The following is a 17,500-nucleotide window of genomic DNA, read 5'->3' on the forward strand; positions in this document are numbered from 1 at the left end:
CAGTGACACACAGTGTAGTACAGTAACACAGTGTAGTACAGTAACACACAGTGTACTACAGTAACACACAGTGTAGTACAGTAAACAGCGTAATACAGTGACGCACAGTGTAGTACAGTGACGCACAGTGCAGTACAGTGACGCACAGTGTTGTACAGTAACACAGTGTAGTACAGTAACACACAGTGTAGTACAGTAACACACAGTGTAGTACAGCAACACACAGTGTAGTACAGTAACACACAGTGTAGTACAGTAACACACAGTGTAGTACAGTAACACACAGTGTAGTACAGTAACACACAGTGTAGTACAGTAACATACAGTGTAGTACAGTAACACACAGTTTACTACAGTAACACATAGTGCAGTACAGTAAGAGTGCAGTACAGTGACGCAGAGTGTAGAACAGTGATTCACACTGTAGAACAATGACGCACAGTGTAGTAGCAGTGACGCAAAGTGTAGTGCAGTGGGAAACAGGAGATCACAGTCGAGCAGTGTGTAAATTAACAAAGACTAGTACACTTACAGTGGAATATCGTAGAGTACGAGGAGTACAGTGACGCACGGTGAAGTACAGTGAATTATTGACGCAAAGCTGAGTACAGTGGCGCACGTTGAGATACAATGACTCTAGGTGATGTACAGTGGTGTACAGGGGAATACAGTGGAGCAAAGTAGCGTACAGTTCGTACACTCAGGGTACAGTGGCGTACAGTCAGCGTAGAAAGGCGTACACTCAGGGTACAGTGGTGTACAGTCAGCGTACAGTGGCGTACAGCGTACACTCAGGGTACGGTGGCTTACTGTCAGCGTACAGTGGAATACAGTCAGCGTACAAAGACATACACTCAGGCTACAGTGGCGTACACTAAGGGTACATTGGCGTACAGTCAGCGTACAGTGGCGTACAGTCAGCGTAGAAAGGCGTACACTCAGGGTGCTGTGGCATACACTCAGCGTACAGTGGTGTACATTCAGCGTACACTCAGCGTACAGTGGCGTGCACTCAGCGTACAGTGGAGTTCACTCAGCATGCAGTGGCGTACACTCAACGTACAGTGGCGTACACTTAGCGTACACTCAGCGAACAGTGGCGTACACTCAGCACACAGTGGAGTACACTCAGCATCCAGTGGCGTACTCTCAGCGTACAGTGGCGTACACTCAACGTACAAAGGCGTACACTCAGCGTACAGTGGGGAACAGCAAGTGTACAGTGGCGAACAGTCAGTGTACAGTGGCGAACACTCAGCAAACAGTGGCGTACACTCAGCATACAGTGGCGTACACTCAACGTACAGTTGCGTACACTCTGCGTACAGTGGCGTACACTCAGCATACAGTGGCGTACACTCAACATACAGTGGCGTACACTCAGCGTACAGTGGTGTACACTCAGCGTACACTCAGCGTACACTCTGCGTACACTCAACGTACAGTGGCTAACAGTGTACAGTGGCGTACACTCAGCATACAGTGGCGTACACTCAGCATACAGTGGCGTACACTCAACGTACAGTTGCGTACACTCAGCGTACAGTGGCGTACACTCAGCATACAGTGGCGTACACTCAGCATACAGTGGCGTACACCCAGCGTATAGTGGCGAACAGTCAGCGTACAGTGGCGTACAGCGTGCAGTGGCGTACACTCAGCGTACAGTGGCGTACACTGAGCGTACAGTGGCGTACGCTCAGCGAACAGTGGCGTACACTGAGCGTACAGTGGCGTACACTGAGCGTACAGTGCCGTACACTGAGCGTACAGTGGCGTACATTGAGTGTACAGTGGCGTACACTCAGCGTACAGTGGCTACACTCAGCATACAGTGGCGGACACTCAGCGTACAGTGACGTACACTGAGCGTACAGTGGCGTACACTGAGCGTACAGTGGCGTACACTCAGCGTACAGTGGCGTACAGCGTACAGTGGCGTACACTCAGCATACAGTGGCATACACTCAGCGTACAGTGGCGTACGCTCAGCGTACAGTGGCGTACACTCAGCGTACAGTGACGTACACTCAGCGTACAGTGACGTACACTCAGCGTACAGTGACGTACGCTCAGCGTACAGTGACGTACGCTCAGCGTACAGTGACGTACACTCAGCGTACAGTGACGTACACTCAGCGTACAGTGGCGTACACTCAGCGTACAGTGGCGTACACTCAGCGTACAGTGACGTACACTCAGCGTACAGTGGCGTACACTCAGCGTACAGTGACGTACACTCAGCGTACAGTGACGTACACTCAGCGTACAGTGGCGTACACTCAGCGTACAGTGACGTACACTCAGCGTACAGTGACGTACACTCAGCGTACAGTGACGTACACTCAGCGTACAGTGACGTACGCTCAGCGTACAGTGACGTACACTCAGCGTACAGTGACGTACACTCAGCGTACAGTGGCGTACACTCAGCGTACAGTGACGTACACTCAGCGTACATTGACGTACACTCAGCATACAGTGACGTACACTCAGCGTACAGTGACGTACGCTCAGCGTACAGTGACGTACACTCAGCGTACAGTGACGTACACTCAGCGTACAGTGGCGTACACTCAGCGTATAGTGGCGTACACTCAGCGTACATTGACGTACACTCAGCGTACAGTGGCGTACGCTCAGCGTACAGTGGCGTACACTCAGCGTACAGTGGCGTACACTCAGCGTACAGTGACGTACACTCAGCGTACAGTGGCGTACGCTCAGCGTACAGTGGCGTACACTCAGCGTACAGTGACGTACACTCAGCGTACAGTGACGTACACTCAGCGTACAGTGACGTACACTCAGCGTACAGTGACGTACGCTCAGCGTACAGTGACGTACACTCAGCGTACAGTGGCGTACACTCAGCGTACAGTGGCGTACACTCAGCGTACAGTGACGTACACTCAGCGTACAGTGACGTACACTCAGCGTACAGTGGCGTACACTCAGCGTACAGTGACGTACACTCAGCGTACAGTGGCGTACACTCAGCGTACAGTGGCGTACACTCAGCGTACAGTGACGTACACTCAGCGTACAGTGACGTACACTCAGCGTACAGTGGCGTACACTCAGCGTACAGTGACGTACACTCAGCGTACAGTGACGTACACTCAGCGTACAGTGACGTACACTCAGCGTACAGTGACGTACACTCAGCGTACAGTGACGTACACTCAGCGTACAGTGGCGTACACTCAGCGTACAGTGGCGTACACTCAGCGTACAGTGGCGTACACTCAGCGTACAGTGACGTACACTCAGCGTACAGTGACGTACACTCAGCGTACAGTGACGTACACTCAGCGTACAGTGGCGTACACTCAGCGTACAGTGGCGTACACTCAGCGTACAGTGGCGTACACTCAGCGTACAGTGGCGTACACTCAGCGTACAGTGGCGTACACTCAGCGTACAGTGGCGTACACTCAGCGTACAGTGACGTACACTCAGCGTACAGTGGCGTACACTCAGCGTACAGTGGCGTACACTCAGCGTACAGTGGCGTACACTCAGCGTACAGTGACGTACACTCAGCGTACAGTGGCGTACACTCAGCGTACAGTGGCGTACACTCAGCGTACAGTGGTGTACACTCAGCGTACAGTGGTGTACACTCAGCGTACAGTGGCATACACTCAGCGTACAGTGGTGTACACTCAGCGTACAGTGGTGTACACTCAGCGTACAGTGGCGTACACTCAGCGTACAGTGACGTACACTCAGCGTACAGTGGCGTACACTCAGCGTACAGTGGTGTACACTCAGCGTACAGTGGTGTACACTCAGCGTACAGTGGCGTACACTCAGCGTACAGTCGAAATTATTCTGATATAATAGCAGTTACAAAGTCTTAAAATAATTTATCAAGTCTTAGTAGTAATTAATAAGTCTAAATAATAATCAACAAGTCTTAATAACAACCAACAAGTCTTAATAACAACCAACAAGTCTTAATAACAACCAACAAGTCTTAATAACAACCAACAAGTCTTAATAACAACCAACAAGTCTTAATAACAACCAACAAGTCTTAATAACAACCAACAAGTCTTAATAACAACCAACAAGTCTTAATAACAACCAACAAGTCTTAATAACAACCAACAAGTCTTAATAACAACCAACAAGTCTTAATAACAACCAACAAGTCTTAATAACAACCAACAAGTCTTAATAACAACCAACAAGTCTTAATAACAACCAACAAGTCTTAATAACAACCAACAAGTCTTAATAACAACCAACAAGTCTAAATAATAATCAATAAGTCTTAATAACAACCAACAAGTCTTAATAACAACCAACAAGTCTAAATAATAATCAACAAGTCTTAATAACAACCAACAAGTCTTAATAACAACCAACAAGTCTTAATAACAACCAACAAGTCTAAATAATAATCAATAAGTCTTAATAACAACCAACAAGTCTTAATAACAACCAACAAGTCTAAATAATAATCAACAAGTCTTAATAACAACCAACAAGTCTTAATAACAACCAACAAGTCTTAATAACAACCAACAAGTCTTAATAACAACCAACAAGTCTTAATAACAACCAACAAGTCTAAATAATGATCAATAAGTCTTAATAACAACCAACAAGTCTTAATAACAACCAACAAGTCTAAATAATAATAAATAAGTCTTAATAACAACCAACAAGTCTTAATAACAACCAACAAGTCTTAATAACAACCAACAAGTCTTAATAACAACCAACAAGTCTAAATAATAATAAATAAGTCTTAATAACAACCAACAAGTCTTAATAACAACCAACAAGTCTTAATAACAACCAACAAGTCTTAATAACAACCAACAAGTCTTAATAACAACCAACAAGTCTTAATAACAACCAACAAGTCTTAATAACAACCAACAAGTCTTAATAACAACCAACAAGTCTTAATAACAACCAACAAGTCTTAATAACAACCAACAAGTCTAAATAATAATCAATAAGTCTTAATAACAACCAACAAGTCTTAATAACAACCAACAAGTCTAAATAATAATAAATAAGTCTTAATAACAACCAACAAGTCTTAATAACAACCAACAAGTCTTAATAACAACCAACAAGTCTTAATAACACTCAACAAGTCTTAAAAACGATCATTTGTTATAACTAAATCTTAATTGTTAAGTCTTTTAATAACTTCGTAAATACCTCAAAAATTACTCTGAGGAAAAAAATAGAATATTAATTATGATTTTTTTATTTATATATTTTTTAATTAAATCTCGCAGGATATATATTATGTTTATTTTTAAATTGGGTTGAACTGGCCAAAAAAATAAATAAATAAATTCTCTGATGCATAAAGTTTTCAGATTCATATTTGCAAAAAAAAATATATTTGTTGCAGCCTAAGCCTAGCTTTATAATTTGTCTTAGGCCTACTTTTTTGGTCAGCCTCAATTCGCATGGCAGTCATCATCCTCAAAAGGTATTTGGACAAGTTCCTCCGCCAGGTGTTGAATCAACCAGGCTGTGATGGATATGTGGGCCAGCGGGCAGCCAGCAGCAACGGCCTGGTTAACCAGGTAAACACCAAACAAGCCTGGCCCAGGGCCGGTCTCCGGCAGCAGGAAAACTCTCGAGACCAACCAGTGGTATCTCAAAGATAAAGAGATGTATTATAGTTATGTTCAGTATTTAACATCAGTGATGTTCAAACTAATGTTCAGCATTTAATATGAACGATCTATAATAGTGATGTTTAGCATTTAACATCAATGATAATACAGTTTATAATTTTAGTGATGTCCAGAGTGATTCTCGTCAAGTTGTCGCGACAGTGAATCTAATTTCCACTTGTTTAGCAAAATTATCTAAGCTGTGTGAGCCAAGATCAAAAGCTCTGCTTAAAAAGCTGCACATATTTACACCTCTGAGGGATAATCTTATGTTCTTATAACATTCCTCAGGTCACGTGCGTCACATCTCACTCTCCGCCTATATATATAATGTCTTTCTACCTCTGTATGTTAGAAGTGATCAAGGTCCCAGGACCGAAACGTTTTCTAATAAATATGTTATAGTGTTTGCTTACGTGTCTTTCTAAACTAACTTGTCGGTATTTATTACCAAGGTTTATACGATAATCTTAGTATATATACACTGAGATACGTATATGCACCTAGATGAGCATATACTCCAAGGCATATGCAATGATAGTTTTAAATTCCTTACCTGTTTCAGGGATTAAAATTTATTTAATGCTATTGTTTAGGTTACATTAATGACCTACATCAAGAATATATATACACAGAACGGTGTATATTTCTCAGTATACTGACACAGTCTATTTAATGTCTTATTTTAGGGACTAAAGTATATATGACAGGTAGGGAACAGGTGACAGGCAGCCTTAATAACCCTCGTCAAGTTGATAGTCTATAAACTAATTGCTGAAAAATCTATATACATCGTAAATACCGATATAATTTGTACAAGTATTTAATGGTGATGACCTACATTAAGCTGGAAAATAATAACGTGGAATATTTTTTTCCGAGGGTAATAATGAGTATGATGTGTGTTATGGTAATTTTGATCATCTAAAATCACATTATTTAAGTTATTTGGTATAATACTTGATGTTTACTGAAGGAAAAACTCCTCTAGTTTTAAGATGCCTTCTATATCACTAAATAATCATAATAATAATAATAATAATAATAATAATAATAATAATAATAATAATAATAATAATAATAATAATAATAATAATAATAATAATAACAATAATAATAATAATAATAATAATAATAATAAATTATTATGAGCTTATTATTATTATTATTTTTATTATTATTATAATTATTATTATTATTATTATTATTATTATTATTATTATGAGGAAGCGTTAAATTCATAGAGGTTATACCGCGGCTGAGGAATGGGAGGTAATCAGATTTGTTCCAAGGAAAGGGGAAGATTGCTAAAATTCCTGGAGATGGTGAATTATTCGATTATGTTTACCATTATCATGTAAAATGAGAATTATTTGCACGAGGAAGATAAGTCGATTATGGTGAAGATGGTTGAGATTATTCTGAAGATGGTAGCCAGATGGTTGAGATTATTCTGAAGATGGCAACCAGATGGTTGAGATTATTCTGAAGATGGCAACCAGATGGTTGAGATTATTCTGAAGATGGCAACCAGATGGTTGAGATTATTCTGAAGATGGTAGCCAGATGGTTGAGATTATTCTGAAGATGGCAACCAGATGGTTGAGATTATTCTGAAGATGGCAACCACATGGTTGAGATTATTCTGAAGATGGCAACCAGATGGTTGAGATTATTCTGAAGATGGCAACCAGATGGTTGAGATTATTCTGAAGATGGCAACCAGATGGTTGAGATTATTCTGAAGATGGCAACCACATGGTTGAGATTATTCTGAAGATGGCACCCAGATGGTAGAAATTATTGTTAGCAATGACATTAGTGATAATTTTTTTTATTAAGAAATACTTTATAGTTTATTGTGTGTATTAATATACATTTGTCCATTACACGAAGTGATAACGAAGTGATAACGAAGTGATAACGAAGAGACTACGGTATTAACTGTTTTTGAAAACAGTATTTTTTCAATAGTTTGGGAATGTTAAGTCACTCGACGTCCCTGGCAGGCCTACTCTACCCCACCCACCCCAAAATCCCACCCATAGGCCAATTGTCTATTGATAAAAGTGCCTTTGACAACCGGTAACTCTCTCTCTCTCTCTCTCTCTCTCTCTCTCTCTCTCTCTCTCTCTCTCTCTCTCTCTCTCTCTCTCTCTCTCTCTCTCTCTCTCTCTTTCTCTCAAACACACACACACGACCAGGCAGTGGGACGTTTCCTGACGAATAAAACACCACCACACCATCGAGACTATTATATTCACGGGAGGTAAATCAAGTTTGATCGGAGGAAAGGGAACATAGCTCCATTTCTCGGGATCAAGAGCTCTCCAGAGGCATCATGGTACCTTGAACCACCGACGTATATTTTAATCCCAACAAATCACACACACCCACACATAAAATTTGTTTGGTATCTTCAATATGAGAGCAAAAATTCCTACCGAGGTAAGGTGGCCACAATCTTGTCTCACCCCAGCGAAAAAGTTGGAGGGGTAGGAGGTAGCGAAGTGGTGGAGGGAGAGAGGGTGGGGAGGGGAGAGGTAAGGGAAGGAGAGGGAGGGGAACGTTGGGGAAGATACGATGCATTTTATCTGCGCGATCTTAGAGACGCTACGAGATTAAGGAAAATTCCCCTACGACTGCACATGGTGGTGAGTGTGTGTGTGTCCGGCAGCCACCACACACACACACACACACACACACAGTCCTTACCCTGGGGCACTAGGTCAAGCAGATTGACCCCGGTCATACCAACGGGTCACACCTTACCTTGTCTCTAATCCCTGTCACCTTCCTCTTGGCCGGGTGGGAAGAGCACTGAGGACAGAATACCATGGAAAAAAAAGAAGAACCTATAACACTAGTAACCGCGAGCAACGCCCCCACTCCACACCCCTCAAATAGCGACTGGTTAGGTTTCCCCTCTACCACCCCCTCTCAGCTTCCGAGGGGAAACCCTGCTGATCCAAATATAGAGAAGGCAGTACTCTCTCTCTCTCTCTTTCTGCTACGCTCTGACACCTGCCTCGCACTTGCTCATCACCACCGCCACACAGGCGTACATCTATACATGCACATACCATCTTCAAATCAATAAGCGTTTCAAAAGGAGCCATCTGAGGGGAAAAGTGGTTCGTGCGTCCGGCAGCGTCGTGCATCTCCCTCAGATGGAGCGCCTGCTGCTGCTGCTGCTGCCGGAGATGCCAAGTAGAGTTTAAGTTAATGACTCACACTGACTTGTGCACGCGTTCCCACAAGCAATATTTTCCTCTGTGTACCTAAGTTTATTTAGATGCACATACAGTTAAACAAATTATCATACATAGTAACATATGTGTAAATTACCTAAGGTAACCCCAAAAAGTCAGACAAAGTGACTTATTTCCACTGGGATCCATTGTAAAGTGCTTTAAACCTACCCCATTGTCATTCCCTCCAACGAGCCAGCCAAATTCTACGTTATCCTCATTAACTTGTTGAAGGGGTCAAGAGCTGCATCTACCTTCCTGTATGAGTACTCAGGAGGCATTTTGTGACCTATTATGAACCCCTTCTACATAGTGCACTTCAGATTTTTTTTTTCTTTTTGTAAATTCGATTGAAAAATATATAACTAAAATTGAAGTGTGTGAGGAAAGGCCTTTGCAATACACGCTGTCCAATTTCTGGTGGATTCTTAATCGCATTTACGAAAAAATCTCACTGTATAGAGGTGGTTTATGAGAGAACTGACTGTATATGGAAGAGCTTCATTATAGAGAACTGTATATAGAGGAGCTTCATGATAGATAGATAGACAGATAGATAGATAGATAGATAGATAGATAGATAGATAGATAGATAGAGAGAGAGAGAGAGAGAGAGAGAGAGAGAGAGAGAGAGAGAGAGAGAGAGAGAGAGAGAGAGAGAGAGAGAGAGAGAGAGAGAGAGAGAGCTGACTGAATATGTATTTTAAGTCGACTTCTTAAAGTTAATGTATGCAGATCAGCAGAAATGCTTGCTCTTCACAGTGACTGATAAATATTAATGCCCGTGACTGACAACGCCAACCTGCCAGGGCTAATGTTACCCAAAATAACCACTCACGGGCAAGTGATTACCATTAGTAGTAGTAGTAGTAGTAGTAGTAGTAGTAGTAATAGTAGTAGTAGTAGTAGTAGTAATAGTAGTAGTAGTAGTAGTAATAGTAGTAGTAGTAGTAGTAGTAGTAATAGTAGTAGTAGTAGTAGTAGTAGTAATAGTAGTAGTAGTAGTAGTAGTAATAGTAGTAGTAGTAGTAGTAATAGTAGTAGTAGTAGTAGTAGTAATAGTAGTAGTAGTAGTAGTAGTAATAGTAGTAGTAGTAGTAGTAGTAGTAATAGTAGTAGTAGTAGTAGTAGTAGTAGTAGTAGTAGTTGTTGTTGTTGTTGTTGTTGTTGTTGTTGTTGCTGTGGTTGTTGTTGTTGTTACTGCTGCTGTTACTGCTGCTGCTGTCGCTGCTGCTGTAATAATGAAAAATATCCATGGGAGGTGTCGCGCTAAGAGAAGGACTTCAAGGCCATGTGTGACATGTGAAGTGTGACGTGACGTGTGACGTGTGACGTGACTTGACGTGTGACGTCACGTGTGAGCGCCGGTCAGCAAATTACCGATGTGATCTGATTTGGAAGAAACTTAATTCCCTTCAAGGATGCGCAAGGTGGAGGGGGGAGGAAGGGAAGAGCAGGGGGGCTAAGGGAGGGGGGAAGGAAGGGTGTCTTGATGGCAAGTGAAGGGCGGCTCTTGATCTGGGAAACTGTACCTATCCTCGCATTCCTGGGATCAAACCTCATTACCTACCGTTACCAGGGTGTATAATCCCTAGGATCTGACCGATTACCCGAGTAAACATTAATAATAATAATAATAATAATAATAATAATAATAATAATAATAATAATAATAATAATAATAATAATAATAATAATAATAATAATAACAATAATAATAATAATAATAATAATAATAATAATAATAATAATAATAATAATAACAATAATAATAATAATAATAATAATAATAATAATAATAATAATAATAATAATAATAATAATAATAATAATAACAATAATAATAATAATAATAATAATAATAATAATAATAATAATAATAATAATAATAATAATAGGAAGAAACTAATAATGATACTCAAATAAAAGTTAGATAGAAGCGAATGGAGACACTTGCTTTTTAGGACTTGACGTGCTGTTGGAGTGTGAGCAAAGTAACATTTATGAAGGGGTTCAGGGAAACCGGCAGGCAGGACTTGAGTCCTGGAGATGGGAAGTACAGAGCCTGCACTCTGAAGGAGGGGTGTTAATGTTGCAGTTTAAAAACTGTAGTGTAAAGCACCCTTCTGGCAAGACAGTGATGGAGTGAATGATGGTGAAAGTTTTTCTTTTTCGGGCCACCCTGCCTTGGTGGGAATCGGCCAGTGTGATAATAAAAAAATAAAAAATAAAATTATTAGTATTATTATTAATATTATTATTAATTATTATTAATTATATTATTATTATTATTATTATTATTATTATTATTACTATTATTATTATTATTATTATTATTATTATTATTATTATTATTATTATTATTATTATTATTATTATTATCGTTATTATTATTATTCTTTCTTTCAACGAACAGGCCATATCCCACCGAAGCAGGGTGGCCCAAAAAGAAAAACAAAAATTTTTCTTTTCAACTTTAGTAATGTGTACAGGATAAGGGGTTACTAGCCCCTTGCTCCTGACATTTTAGTCGCCTCTTACAACACGCATGGCTTACGGAGGAAGAATTCTGTTCCACTTCCCCATGGAGATAAGAGAAAATAAACAAGAACAAGAACTAGTAAGAAAATAGAAAAAAAAACAGAGGGGTGTGTATATACGCTTGTACATGTATGTGTAGTGTGACCTAAGTGTAAGTAGAAGTAGCAAGACATACCTGAAATCTTTCATGTTTATGAGGCAGAAAAAAATATACCAGCAATCCTACCATCATGTAAAACAATTACAGGCCTTTGTTTTACACTCACTTGGCAGGACGGTAGTACCTCCCTGGGTGGTTGCTGTCTACCAACCTACTACCTAGTTATTATACTTGTACATAATTCCATATCGCCTGGAATGTCTCCCCTCTCACTTGCAATATATTGTTCATCAATTCCCCTCGGTTCTTCTAGTCTTCCCCTTGCTGTAGTCTGTTTCATCCCCTCTCTCTCTCTCCCTTACCTCACTCCCTTCCCTCCCTCCCTCCCTCCCTCCCTCCCTCCTTTCCCTCCCTCCCTCCCAATAAACAATCACAAAGGGTACAATCACGCGTTGCCAAATATCGCTGCATCAACAGAGGATAAGTAACATCTGCCAACTCAAGGCACAAAAAGGAGTTTGTATTATGTATTCATGTCAGCGTCACTACCCTCCAGGGGACGTCAGCGTCACTACCCTCCAGGGGACGTCAGCGTCACTACCCTCCAGGGGACGTCAGCGTCACTACCCTCCAGGGGACGTCAGCGTCACTACCCTCCAGGGGACGTCAGCGTCACTACCCTCCAGGGGACGTCAGCGTCACTACCCTCCAGGGGACGTCAGCGTCACTACCCTCCAGGGGACGTCAGCGTCACTACCCTCCAGGGGACGTCAGCGTCACTACCCTCCAGGGGACGTCAGCGTCACTACCCTCCAGGGGACGTCAGCGTCACTATCCTCCAGGAGACGTCAGCGTCATTATCTTCCAGGAGACGTCACCGTCACTATCTTCCAGGAGACGTCAGCGTCACTATCTTCCAGGAGACGTCAGCGTCACTATCCTCCAGGAGACGTCAGCGTCACTATCTTCCAGGAGACGTCAGCGTCACTATCTTCCAGGAGACGTCAGCGTCACTATCTTCCAGGAGACGTCAGCGTCACTATCTTCCAGGAGACGTCAGCGTCACTATCTTCCAGGAGACGTCAGCGTCACTATCTTCCAGGAGACGTCAGCGTCACTACCCTCCAGGAGACGTCAGCGTCACTACCCTCCAGGGGACGTCAGCGTCACTACCCTCCAGGAAACGTCAGCGTCACTATCTTCCAGGAGACGTCAGCGTCACTACTCTCCATGAGACGTCAGCGTCACTACCCTCCAGGAGACGTCAGCGTCACTACCTTCTACGAGACGTCAGCATCACTACACTCCAGGAGACGTGAGCGTCACTACTCTCCAGGAGACGTCAGCGTTACTACCCTCCAGGGGACGTCAGCGTCACTATCCTCCTGGAGACATTAGCGTCACTACCCTCCAGGGAAGGTCAGCGTCACTACCCTCCAGGGAAGGTCAGCGTCGCTACTCTCCAAGAGACGTCAGCGTCACTACCCTCCAGGAGACGTCAGCATCACTACCCTCCAGGAGACATCAGCGTCACTACTCTCTCTCCAGGGGACGTCAGCGTCACTACCCTCCAGATGTCAGCGTCACTACCCTCCAGGGGACGTCAGCATCACAACCCTCCAGGGGACGTCAGCGTCACTACCCTCCAGGAGACGTCAGCGTCACTACCCTCCAGAGGATGTCAGGAATGTCAGCGTCACTACCCTCCAGAGACGTCAGCTTCACAACCCTCAAGGGAATATCATGGATGTCAGAGTCACTACGGTCAGGCAGATGCCAGGAACGTCATCATCACTACGGTCCAAGGGTTGTCAGGACATCAGCATCACTTTGGTCCAGATGCCAGGGACTTCATTGTCACTACCCTCCAGATGTCTGGGACGTCAGCGTCACTACGGTACAGCCGATACCAGGAACGTCAGCATCACTACGATCCAAGGAATGTCAGAAACATCAGCATCACTGCGGTCCAGGGGGTGTCAGAGACGTCAGCATCACTATGGTCGAGGGGGTGTCAGGGACGTCAGCATCACTACGGTCCAGCGGATGCCAGGGAGGTCAGCATCACTATGGTCCAGGGGATGTCAGAGACGTCAGCATCACTATGGTCCAGCGGATGCCAGGGAGGTCAGCATCACTATGGTCCAGGGAATGCCAGGGACATCAGCATCAGTATGGTCGACGGGGTGTCAGGGACGTCAGCATCACTACGGTCCAGCAGGTGTCAGGGACGTCAGCATCACTATGGTCCAGGGGGTGTCAGGGACGTCAGCATCACTATGGTCCAGCGGGTGTCAGGGACGTCAGCATCACTATGGTCCATGGAATGCCAGGAACATCAGCATCAGTACGGTCCAGGGGGTGTCAGGGACGTCAGCATCAGTATGGTCCAGGGGGTGTCAGAGACGTCAGCATCACTACAGTCCAGCGGGTGTCAGGGACGTCAGCATCACTATGGTCCATGGAATGCCAGGGACATCAGCATCAGTACGGTCCAGGGGGTGTCAGGGACGTCAGCATCACTATGGTCCAGGGGATTTCAGGGACGTCAGCATCACTACGGTCCAGCGGATGCCAGGGACGTCAGCATCACTATGGTCCAGGGGATGTCAGGGACGTCAGCATCACTATGGTCCAGGGGATGTCAGTTACGTCAGCATCACTATGGTCCAGGGGATGTCAGGGACGTCAGCATCACTATGGTCCAGGGGATGTCAGGGACGTCAGCATCACTACGGTCCAGCGGATGCCAGGGACGTCAGCATCACTACGGTCCAGCGGGTGTCAGGGACGTCAGCATCACTATGGTCCAGGGGATTTCAGGGACGTCAGCATCACTACGGTCCAGCGGGTGTCAGGGACGTCAGCATCACTACGGTCCAGCGGATGCCAGGGACGTCAGCATCACTATGGTCCAGGGGATGTCAGGGACGTCAGCATCACTATGGTCCCGGGGATGTCAGGGACGTCAGCATCACTACGGTCCAGCGGATGCCAGGGACGTCAGCATCACTATGGTCCAGGGGATGTCAGGGACGTCAGCATCACTATGGTCCAGGGGATTTCAGGGACGTCAGCATCACTACGGTCCAGCGGATGCCAGGGACGTCAGCATCACTATGGTCCAGGGGATGTCAGGGACGTCAGCATCACTATGGTCCCGGGGATGTCAGGGACGTCAGCATCACTATGGTCCCGGGGATGTCAGGGACGTCAGCATCACTATGGTCCCGGGGATGTCAGGGACGTCAGCATCACTATGGTTCAGCGGATGCCAGGGAGGTCATCATCACTATGGTCCAGGGGATGTCAGGGACGTCAGCATCACTATGGTCCCGGGGATGTCAGGGACGTCAGCATCACTATGGTCCCGGGGATGTCAGGGACGTCAGCATCACTATGGTCCCGGGGATGTCAGGGACGTCAGCATCACTACGGTCCAGCGGATGCCAGGGAGGTCAGCATCACTATGGTCCAGGGGATGTCAGGGACGTCAGCATCACTACGGTCCCGGGGATGTCAGGGACGTCAGCATCACTATGGTCCCGGGGATGTCAGGGACGTCAGCATCACTACGGTCCAGCGGATGCCAGGGAGGTCAGCATCACTATGGTCCAGGGGATGTCAGGGACGTCAGCATCACTACGGTCCAGGGGATGTCAGGGACGTCAGCATCACTATGGTCCCGGGGATGTCAGGGACGTCAGCATCACTACGGTCCAGGGGATGTCAGGGACGTCAGCATCACTATGGTCCCGGGGATGTCAGGGACGTCAGCATCACTATGGTCCCGGGGATGTCAGGGACGTCAGCATCACTATGGTCCCGGGGATGTCAGGGACGTCAGCATCACTATGGTCCCGGGGATGTCAGGGACGTCAGCATCACTATGGTCCCGGGGATGTCAGGGACGTCAGCATCAATACATTCCAGACAGGGAATTAGCACAGTGCAACTGAAAGCAATTGATTTCATTATTATTTATATTATCATTATTATTATTATTATAATCATCATACGCTTTCAGCAGTGATACATTATGTGGATCAATAACACATTATGTGGATCAATAACACATTATGTGGATCAATAACACATTATGTGGATCAATAACACATTATGTGGATCAATAACACATTATGTGGATCAATAACACATTATGTGGATCAATAACACATTATGTGGATCAATAACACATTATGTGGATCAATAACACATTATGTGGATCAATAACACATTATGTGGATCAATAACACATTATGTGGATCAATAACACATTATGTGGATCAATAACACATTATGTGGATCAATAACACGTTATGTGGATCAATAACACATTATGTGGATCAATAACACATTATGTGGATCAATAACACATTATGTGGATCAATAACACGTTATGTGGATCAATAACACATTATGTGGATCAATAACACATTATGTGGATCAATAACACATTATGTGGATCAATAACACGTTATGTGGATCAATAACACATCATGTGGATCAATAACACATTATGTGGATCAATAACACATTATGTGGATCCATAACACGTTATGTGGATCAATAACACATTATGTGGATCAATAACACATTATGTGGATCAATAACACATTATGTGGATCAATAACACATTATGTGGATCAATAACACGTTATGTGGATCAATAACACATTATGTGGATCAATAACACGTTATGTGGATCAATAACACATTATGTGGATCAATAACACATTATGTGGATCAATAACACGTTATGTGGATCAATAACACGTTATGTGGATCAATAACACATTATGTGGATCAATAACACGTTATGTGGATCAATAACACATTATGTGGATCAATAACACATTATGTGGATCAATAACACATTATGTGGATCAATAACACATTATGTGGATCAATAACACGTTATGTGGATCAATAACACGTTATGTGGATCAATAACACGTTATGTGGATCAATAACACATTATGTGGATCAATAACACGTTATGTGGATCAATAACACATTATGTGGATCAATAACACGTTATGTGGATCAATAACACATTATGTGGATCAATAACACGTTATGTGGATCAATAACACATTATGTGGATCAATAACACATTATGTGGATCAATAACACGTTATGTGGATCAAAAACACATTACGTGGATCAATAACACGTTATGTGGATCAATAACACATTATGTGGATCAATAACACGTTATGTGGATCAATAACACATTATGTGGATCAATAACACATTATGTGGATCAATAACACGTTATGTGGATCAATAACACATTATGTGGATCAATAACACATTATGTGGATCAATAACACGTTATGTGGATCAATAACACATTATGTGGATCAATAACACGTTATATGGATCAATAACACATTATGTGGATCAATAACACATTATGTGGATCAATAACACGTTATGTGGATCAATAACACATTATGTGGATCAATAACACATTATGTGGATCAGTAACACGTTATGTGGATCAATAACACATTATGTGGATCAATAACACGTTATGTGGATCAATAACACGTTATGTGGATCAATAACACATTATGTGGATCAATAACACATTATGTGGATCAATAACACGTTATGTGGATCAAAAACACATTACGTGGATCAATAACACATTATGTGGATCAATAACACATTATGTGGATCAGTAACACGTTATGTGGATCAATAACACATTATGTGGATCAGTAACACGTTATGTGGATCAATAGCACATTATGTGGATCAATAATACATCATGTGGATCAATAGCACATTATGTAGAGCAGTAACACGTTATATGGATCAATAACACATTATGTGGATCAATAGCACATTATGTGGATCAATAACACGTTATGTGGATCAAAAACACATTACGTGGATCAATAACACGTTATGTGGATCAATAACACATTATGTGGATCAGT

General features: G+C 43.2%; 1 protein-coding gene across 11 annotated transcripts in view; it reads right to left on the minus strand.

The window, feature by feature from the left end:
* Positions 1-8,577, minus strand: part of LOC128691649 (uncharacterized) — a 621,418-nt gene extending 612,841 nt beyond the window's left edge. For 6 of the 11 annotated variants that reach the window (XM_070088829.1, XM_070088822.1, XM_053780496.2 and 3 more), the window contains exon 1: positions 8,430-8,562. The gene's annotated coding sequence lies outside the window, so the exon portion shown is untranslated. Of the gene's footprint in view, positions 1-8,429 lie in introns of all 11 variants that reach the window. The other 5 variants (XM_070088825.1, XM_070088824.1, XM_070088827.1 and 2 more) reach the window with 3 other exon arrangements.
* Between the last annotated feature and the right edge of the window lie 8,923 nt (positions 8,578-17,500).

The sequence above is a fragment of the Cherax quadricarinatus genome, chromosome 26, assembly GCF_038502225.1.
Source record: "Cherax quadricarinatus isolate ZL_2023a chromosome 26, ASM3850222v1, whole genome shotgun sequence".
In the NCBI taxonomy this organism is placed as follows: domain Eukaryota; kingdom Metazoa; phylum Arthropoda; class Malacostraca; order Decapoda; family Parastacidae; genus Cherax; species Cherax quadricarinatus.